Genomic DNA, 9,399 nt, shown 5'->3' on the forward strand with positions numbered 1-9,399 from the left:
TGGTGTGTGACAGTGGTGGAGAGTGGTGTGTGACAGTGGTGGAGAGTGGTGTGTGACAGTGGTGGAGAGTGGTGTGTGACAGTGGTGGAGAGTGGTGTGTGACAGTGGTGGAGAGTGGTGTGTGACAGTGGTGGAGAGTGGTGTGTGACAGTGGTGGAGAGTGGTGTGTGACAGTGGTGGAGAGTGGTGTGTGGACAGTGGTGGAGAGTGGTGTGTGACAGTGGTGGAGAGTGGTGTGTGACAGTGGTGGAGAGTGGTGTGTGACAGTGGTGGAGAGTGGTGTGTGACAGTGGTGGAGAGTGGTGTGTGACAGTGGTGGAGAGTGGTGTGTGACAGTGGTGGAGAGTGGTGTGTGACAGTGGTGGAGAGTGGTGTGTGGTAGTGGTGGAGAGTGGTGTGTGACAGTGGTGGAGAGTGGTGTGTGGCAGTGATGGAGAGTGGTGTGTGACAGTGGTGGAGAGTGGTGTGTGACAGTGGTGGTGAGTGGTGTGTGACAGTGGTGGAGAGTGGTGTGTGACAGTGGTGGAGAGTGGTGTGTGACAGTGGTGGAGAGTGGTGTGTGACAGTGGTGGAGAGTGGAGTGTGACAGTGGTGGAGAGTGGTGTGTGACAGTGGTGGAGAGTGGTGTGTGACAGTGGTGGAGAGTGGTGTGTGACAGTGGTGGAGAGTGGTGTGTGACAGTGGTGGAGAGTGGTGTGTGGTAGTGGTGGAGAGTGGTGTGTGACAGTGGTGGAGAGTGGTGTGTGGCAGTGATGGAGAGTGGTGTGTGACAGTGGTGGAGAGTGGTGTGTGACAGTGGTGGAGAGTGGTGTGTGACAGTGGTGGAGAGTGGTGTGTGACAGTGGTGGAGAGTGGTGTGTGACAGTGGTGGAGAGTGGTGTGTGACAGTGGTGGAGAGTGGTGTGTGACAGTGGTGGAGAGTGGTGTGTGACAGTGGTGGAGAGTGGTGTGTGACAGTGGTGGAGAGTGGTGTGTGACAGTGGTGGAGAGTGGTGTGTGACAGTGGTGGAGAGTGGTGTGTGACAGTGGTGGAGAGTGGTGTGTGACAGTGGTGGAGAGTGGTGTGTGACAGTGGTGGAGAGTGGTGTGTGACAGTGGTGGAGAGTGGTGTGTGACAGTGGTGGAGAGTGGTGTGTGACAGTGGTGGAGAGTGGTGTGTGACAGTGGTGGAGAGTGGTGTGTGACAGTGGTGGAGAGTGGTGTGTGACAGTGGTGGAGAGTGGTGTGTGACAGTGGTGGAGAGTGGTGTGTGACAGTGGTGGAGAGTGGTGTGTGACAGTGGTGGAGAGTGGTGTGTGACAGTGGTGGAGAGTGGTGTGTGACAGTGGTGGAGAGTGGTGTGTGACAGTGGTGGAGAGTGGTGTGTGACAGTGGTGGAGAGTGGTGTGTGACAGTGGTGGAGAGTGGTGTGTGACAGTGGTGGAGAGTGGTGTGTGACAGTGGTGGAGAGTGGTGTGTGACAGTGGTGGGGAGTGGTGTGTGACAGTGGTGGAGAGTGGTGTGTGGTAGTGGTGGAGAGTGGTGTGTGACAGTGGTGGAGAGTGGTGTGTGGCAGTGATGGAGAGTGGTGTGTGACAGTGGTGGAGAGTGGTGTGTGACAGTGGTGGAGAGTGGTGTGTGACAGTGGTGGAGAGTGGTGTGTGACAGTGGTGGAGAGTGGTGTGTGACAGTGGTGGAGAGTGGTGTGTGACAGTGGGGAGAGTGGTGTGTGACAGTGGTGGAGAGTGGTGTGTGACAGTGGTGGAGAGTGGTGTGTGACAGTGGTGGAGAGTGGTGTGTGACAGTGGTGGAGAGTGGTGTGTGGTAGTGGTGGAGAGTGGTGTGTGACAGTGGTGGAGAGTGGTGTGTGCAGTGATGGAGAGTGGTGTGTGACAGTGGTGGAGAGTGGTGTGTGACAGTGGTGGAGAGTGGTGTGTGACAGTGGTGGAGAGTGGTGTGTGACAGTGGTGGAGAGTGGTGTGTGACAGTGGTGGAGAGTGGTGTGTGACAGTGGTGGAGAGTGGTGTGTGACAGTGGTGGAGAGTGGTGTGTGACAGTGGTGGAGAGTGGTGTGTGACAGTGGTGGAGAGTGGTGTGTGACAGTGGTGGAGAGTGGTGTGTGACAGTGGTGGAGAGTGGTGTGTGACAGTGGTGGAGAGTGGTGTGTGACAGTGGTGGAGAGTGGTGTGTGACAGTGGTGGTGAGTGGTGTGTGACAGTGGTGGAGAGTGGTGTGTGACAGTGGTGGAGAGTGGTGTGTGACAGTGGTGGAGAGTGGTGTGTGACAGTGGTGGAGAGTGGTGTGTGACAGTGGTGGAGAGTGGTGTGTGACAGTGGTGGAGAGTGGTGTGTGACAGTGGTGGAGAGTGGTGTGTGACAGTGGTGGAGAGTGGTGTGTGACAGTAATGGAGAGTAGTGAAGGGAAGTGGTGGAGCGTGATGACACTACCCTCCTCCTCCTCTGCACCACTACCCTCCTCTTCCTCATCTTCTGCACTACTACCCTCCTCTTCTCCTCTGCACCAAACCCTCCTCCTCTGCATCATTACCCTCCTCTTCCTCTGCACCACTATCCTCCTCCTCCTCTGCAGCACTACCCTCATCCTCCTCTGCACAACTACCCTCCTCTTCAGCAACACTACCCTCCTCCTCCTCTGCACTACTACCCTCCTCCTCTGCACCACTACCCTCCTCCTCCTCTGCACCCCTACCCTCCTTCTCTGCACCACTACCCTCCTCCTCTGCACCACTACCCTCTTCCTCTGCATCACTACCCTCCTCCTCCTCTGCACCACTACCCTCCTCCTCTGCATCACTACCCTCCTCCTCATCTGCACCACTACCCTCCTCCTTTGCACCACTACCCTCCTCCTCCTCTGCATCACTACCATCCTCCTCCTCTGCACCACTACCCTCTTCCTCTGCACAACTACCCTCCTCCTCCTTCTCTGCACTACTACCCTCCTCCTCCTCCTCTGCACCACTACCCTCCTCCTCCTCCTCTGCACCACTACCCTCCTCCTCCTCCTCCGCACCCCTACCCTCCTCCTCTGCACCACTTCCCTCCTCCTCCTTCTCTGCACTACTACCCACCTCCTCCTCCTCTGCACCACTACCCTCCTCCTCCTCCTCTGCACCACTACCCTCCTCCTCCTCCTCTGCACCACTACCCTCCTCCTCTGCACCACTACCCTCCTCCTCCTTCTCTGCACTACTACCCTCCTCCTCCTCTGCACCACTATCCTCCTCCTCTGCACCACTACCCTCCTCCTCCTCTGCACCACTACCCTCCTCCCTCCTCTGCACCACTACCCTCCTCCTCTGCACCACTACGCTCCTCCTCCTCTGCACCACTACCCTCCTCCTCTGCACCACTACCCTCCTCCTCCTTCTCTGCACTACTACCCTCCTCCTCCTCTGCACCACTACCCTCCTCCTCTGCACCACTACCCTCGTCCTCCTCTGCACCACTACCCTCCTCTGTACCACTACCCTCCTCTGTACCACTACCCTCTTCCTTTGCACCACTACCCTCCCTCCTCTGCACCACTACCCTCCTCCTCCTCTGCTCCACTACCCTCCTACTCCTCTGCACCACTACCCTCCTCCTCCTCTGCACCACTACCCTCCTCCTCCTCTGCACCACTACCCCTCCTCCTCCTCCTCTGCACCACTACCCTCCTCCTTCTCTGCACCATTACCCTCCTCCTCCTCTGCACCACTACCCTCCTCCTCCTCTGCATCAGTACCCTCCTCCTTTGCACCACTACCCTCCTCCTTTGCACCACTACCCTCCTCCTTCCCTGCACCACTACCCTCCTCTTCTGCACCACTAGCCTCCTCCTCCTCTGCTCCACTACCCTCCTCCTCCTCTGCACCACTACCCTCCTCCTCCTCTGCACCACTACCCTCCTCTTCTGCACATCTACCTTCCTCCTCCTCCTCTGCAGCACTACCCTACTCCTCCTCCTCCTCTGCACCACTACCCTCTGTTACGAACCCGGATCCAGCGTCCTAGCCTGGAGCAGTGACAAACACGCCATCTGTGGGTCAGCTCCCGAAACTCCCGCCAAACGAACGACGACACCTAGTGAGGACAGCGTGTACTGGCCTCGAGGACCAGTTTCCAGTCTGGTTCAGCGCTCAACACCGCCGCTCCTGACCTCTGGTGAGGTGGTGCTCCGAAGACAGCGCCATCTATGGAGTGGATATGTCGGGCGTTTGTATCTGAGCCTGTGAGTGTGGTGTATTAGTGTCCCGGTTATTAATGACGTGTCTGCTTACAGAGCCGACCTGGGACCACTGTGTTGAAGGTGTAGTGAGTCTACCCGAGGCAGCCAGTCTCCATACAGTGAAGTTTGCTGCAGCTGTCGTGACGTCGTCCCCCCGGAAGAACACTGTGGAGTGTTAAGCCTGCCAGTGGAGTGGCAGTGGAAGGATTTACCCGGGACCGACGGTTGGAGACGATAATCCACTGGGGTATTGAGGACAGGAGGGTGATTGGTGATATCACACGAGACTCCTGTCTAGGGCGTACCCCTTTTATCGTTCGTGGAGTGGCCGTACCAGCCTTGGTGGCTCAGTACCTGCCAGCAGACCTGCTGGACGTGTGGTTGACGGCCTCCACGACGGTGCCCCCAGTGGACCTGTGTTGTGGCTGACCTGTGGCCAGGGTAGGCTCGGCGTTCTCAGAGGACACGTCTTGAGGCCACGAAGAAAGCACCGCGGACTCAGCACCTAGCTTCGAGGATCCATAGTCTCCAGCAGAAGACTACAGTGTTGATCCCCTTTGTAAAGTGTTAATACCCCTCCCCTTGTGTACGTTTAACTTTTATATATTTAAATGGTGATGGTGAACATTATATTATATTAAGTTCTTAGCTTTCTTTCCCTACTCCCTTTAAGTTACTTGCGTCACGGATCTCATCCCTTGATAGCCACTACTGGCTTGGGAACGGATACATATATCTTCCTCTAACGACATCAGAGTGAGAACCCCGTTGCGCCCCGAGAGGGCCGTAACACCCTCCTCCTCCTCTGCACCACTACCCTCCTCCTCCTCTGCACCACTACCCTCCTCCTCCTCCTCTGCACCACTACCCTCCTCCTCCTCTGCACCACTACCCTCCTCCTCCTCTGCATCACTACCCTCCTCCTCCTCTGCACCACTACCCTCCTCCTCCTCCTCTTTAAGAGATGGGTTTGAGGAGTTGCCAGGTGTGGGCTTCAGTGTTCCCTCTCATCTACAGGTGTGGGTGTGGAGAGTAGCCAGGTGTGAGCTGCAATGTTCCCTCTCATCTACAGGTGTGGGTGGGGAGAGTTGCCAGGTGTGAGCTGCAATGTTCCCTCTCATCTACAGGTGTGGGTGTGGAGAGTTGCCAGGTGTGGGCTTCAATGTTCCCTCTCATCTACAGGTGTGGGTGGGGAGAGTTGCCAGGTGTGAGCTGCAATGTTCCCTCTCATCTACAGGTGTGGGTGTGGAGAGTAGCCAGGTGTGAGCTGCAATGTTCCCTCTCATCTACAGGTGTGGGTGTGGAGAGTTGCCAGGTGTGGGCTTCAATGTTCCCTCTCATCTACAGGTGTGGGTGGGGAGAGTTGCCAGGTGTGAGCTGCAATGTTCCCTCTCATCTACAGGTGTGGGTGGGGAGAGTTGCCAGGTGTGAGCTGCAATGTTCCCTCTCATCTACAGGTGTGGGTGTGGAGAGTTGCCAGGTGTGAGCTGCAATGTTCCCTCTCATCTGCAGGTGTGGGTGGGGAGAGTTGCCAGGTGTGAGCTGCAATGTTCCCTCTCATCTACAGGTGTGGGTGGGGAGAGTTGCCAGGTGTGAGCTGCAATGTTCCCTCTCATCTGCAGGTGTGGGTGGGGAGAGTTGCCAGGTGTGAGCTGCAATGTTCCCTCTCATCTACAGGTGTGGGTGTGGAGAGTTGCCAGGTGTGAGCTGCAATGTTCCCTCTCATCTACAGGTGTGGGTGTGGAGAGTTGCCAGGTGTGAGCTGCAATGTTCCCTCTCATCTGCAGGTGTGGGTGGGGAGAGTTGCCAGGTGTGAGCTGCAATGTTCCCTCTCATCTACAGGTGTGGGTGTGGAGAGTTGCCAGGTGTGAGCTGCAATGTTCCCTCTCATCTACAGGTGTGGGTGGGGAGAGACTCCTGCGAGGACTTCACCGGAGGGGCGTCACTGGTGATGACCTTGAGATTGACCTTGCGACTGGGTTCCGGTACAGTGAGGACCGTGAGGAGAACAAGAGGTACCTCCGAGAGCTCGGTGCGTCGCTTAACAATTTTAATAATGTTAAAATATTGTAGATTGTTGAGACCTGCCTCACGAGACCAATAATGTACAAGGACACATCTACGAGGAGCTGGTTGTTGAGACCTGCCTCACGAGACCAATAATGTACAAGGACACATCTACGAGGAGCTGGTTGTTGAGACCTGCCTCACGAGACCAATAATGTACAAGGACACATCTACGAGGAGCTGGTTGTTGAGACCAGCCTCACGAGACCAATAATGTACAAGGACACATCTACGAGGAGTTGGTTGTTGAGACCTGCCTCACGAGACCAATAATGTACAAGGACACATCTACGAGGAGCTGGTTGTTGAGACCAGCCTCACGAGACCAATAATGTACAAGGACACATCTACGAGGAGCTGGTTGTTGAGACCTGCCTCACGAGACCAATGTAGATGTACATTATATGACAATGATTATGATGTACATCTCTCAATGAGATGATTACATCTCATCAAGTATTAGATGTACATGTGTAGATGTACAGTAATCTACAAATGTACATGTGTAGATGTACAGTAATCTACAGATGTACATGTGTAGATGTACAGTAATCTACAGATGTACATGTGTAGATGTACAGTAATCTACTGATGTACATGTGTAGATGTACAGTAATCTACAGATGTACATGTGTAGATGTACAGTAATCTACAGATGCACATGTGTAGATGTACAGTAATCTACAGATGCACATGTGTAGATGTACAGTAATCTACTGATGTAGATGTACAGTAATCTACAGATGTACAAGTGTTGATGTACAATAATCAACTGATGTACACGTGTAGATGTACAGTAATCTACAGATGTACATGTGTAGATATACAGTAACCTACAGATGTACATGTGTAGATGTACAGTAATCTACAGATGTACATGTGTAGATGTACAGTAATCTACAGATGTACATGTGTAGATGTACAGTAATCTACAGATGTGCATGTGTAGATATACAGTAATTTACAAATGTACATGTGTAGATGTACAGTAATCTACAGATGTACATAACATTGAGACCAATGTCCTCCTACATACGAGGACCTCGCTGGAACTCTTACCACTGACGGGTTTATCAAAGTTTTATCACAAGTTGGGTTTAGTAAGACATACAACAAGACCATGTGTATGTTTGTGGTTTGTATAAGTTTTTGTGTGTTGGTTGTATGATAAATATATCCAAAGGTTACTTGATCAACCGGGCTGTGACTTTAGGCTGTGAGCAGACGTGTCTAACAGCCTGGATGACCAGAGCAGCAGCCAGGAGACATGGTCGGTGACCAGACCAGCAGCCAAGAGACATGGTCGGAGACCAGGGGTGATGGTCCCCAGAACGACCAACTGGTAGACTACAAGTGGGTGGTATGAATGTGTATGATGGTGGATTAAAGGATCTCTTGTGTCGGCGATGAGTCACAATAACGGGGCTAAAGTATGTTGACCAGACCATTCTCAAGTCGATTGTGACAATCGACTTGAGAATGGTCCAGGACGGACCGAAACGTCGTCGTCCCTTCACCGTCTAGTGTGTGGTCTGGTCTACAAATTTCTTGTGTCCATTGTAAGAATGAGTTTTTATGCTGTAGTATTAATGAACTTTGGTACGCAAGTGGTATGGATGGGTTTTGTTATATTAATGATATCAATAATTTGTTTATACTGGATATATGAACAGATATGGTATGCTGATGGCATGAATATGTTTTAGTATGCTGGAGGTATGAATGAGTTTTAGTATGCTGGAGATACCTTCCTTGAGGTTGTTTCGGGGCTTAGCGTCCCCGCGGCCCGGCCTCTTCATTGCTGGACTGGTCAACCAGGCTACTGGACGCCGCTGCTCGCAGCCTGACATATGACTCACAGCCTCGTTGATCAGGTATCCTCTGGATACCTGATCCTCCAGGTATCTCGAGTGTTCATGAGTGTTCTGTCATGAACACTGTGAGAGGTTGGCCAGTTATGCCCCTTATGTGTACTGAAATAGTATAAATATAGTGGAAGGGATAGATAAGCAGCCTTCCAGTCTGTAGTGGAAGGTATAGATAAGCATTTGTTTTCTGATTTTATGAATAAGTTTTGGTATGAACTTGATATATTAGCATTTTCTACACTTTATTATCAATATGACTTTATTTACTATTGTTTATTGGATCACTATTATTAGTCTTGGCTCTTTATTTGTTAAGGGATCTTAGTTATTGTAACATTTTATTAAGGATTTTAGGCATTGAGAATTTTTGTCTGACTTTAAGGCTGCCTTAACCTTATTATCCTCAAGATTAAGCAGGAGCATATATACATCTTTGATATTTTAAGTTGCTTAATGTACAACTAAATACAGTAAGTTGCCTATTGCAATTTACCATAATGCATTAAGCAGCTTACTGTATATATGTTTTTTAGTATTATCAGTATTCTTTTGTAAATTTGCTCTAATACAGTAGCTAGCTTTTGGGCACTTACTTTATTACAGTAATTAACGTACTGTACAAGATATTTCATACAGTATGCAGCTTACTGTTCAAGTAGTTTAATACAGCAAGTGTCCTTCTGCACATTTAAATGTATAATTACTTATGTAAAGAAACTGCAATATGTACACCTCCTTTGATACAGTAAGTAGTACTGTACTATATTTTTTATAGTACAGTACAGCAAGTATTAAAGTAAATACATGCATTATCTGAAATAAAGTAACATATAAGTTTAAACAATTTAAACACTTTTATTTTCACTCATTCTCTGAGGCCTATTGTTTGGAGGTATTAACTTGCTAGTGGTATATGATATGACTTTTTCAACAGAAACAGTAAGACAAATCCGAGTGGTAAACGTTGCCAATGGTCCTCAGGACTCTGACCTGAGACCTGTCTTGTTTACCGTATATATAAACCATGTAGATACAACACTCAAGTGCAACATTACCATAGTTGTCAATGGTCCTCTGGACTCTGGCCTGAGACCTGTCTTGTTTACCGTATATATAAACCATGTTGATACAACACTCAAGTGCAACATTACCAGAGTTGTCAATGGTCCTCAGGACTCTGACCTGAGACCTGTCTTGTTTACCGTATATATAAACCATGTTGATACAACACTCAAGTGCAACATTACCATAGTTG

General features: G+C 50.7%; 1 protein-coding gene across 1 annotated transcript in view; it reads left to right on the plus strand.

Moving 5' to 3' along the window:
- The window catches only part of LOC138350613 (uncharacterized), a 107,345-nt gene extending 98,357 nt beyond the window's left edge, over positions 1 to 8,988 (plus strand). The window contains exon 5 of the mRNA XM_069301644.1: positions 7,993 to 8,988. The gene's annotated coding sequence lies outside the window, so the exon portion shown is untranslated. The remainder of the gene's footprint in view (positions 1 to 7,992) is intronic.
- The last annotated feature ends 411 nt before the right edge of the window (positions 8,989 to 9,399 follow it).

This window comes from Procambarus clarkii, chromosome 46, assembly GCF_040958095.1.
Source record: "Procambarus clarkii isolate CNS0578487 chromosome 46, FALCON_Pclarkii_2.0, whole genome shotgun sequence".
NCBI lineage: Eukaryota > Metazoa > Arthropoda > Malacostraca > Decapoda > Cambaridae > Procambarus > Procambarus clarkii.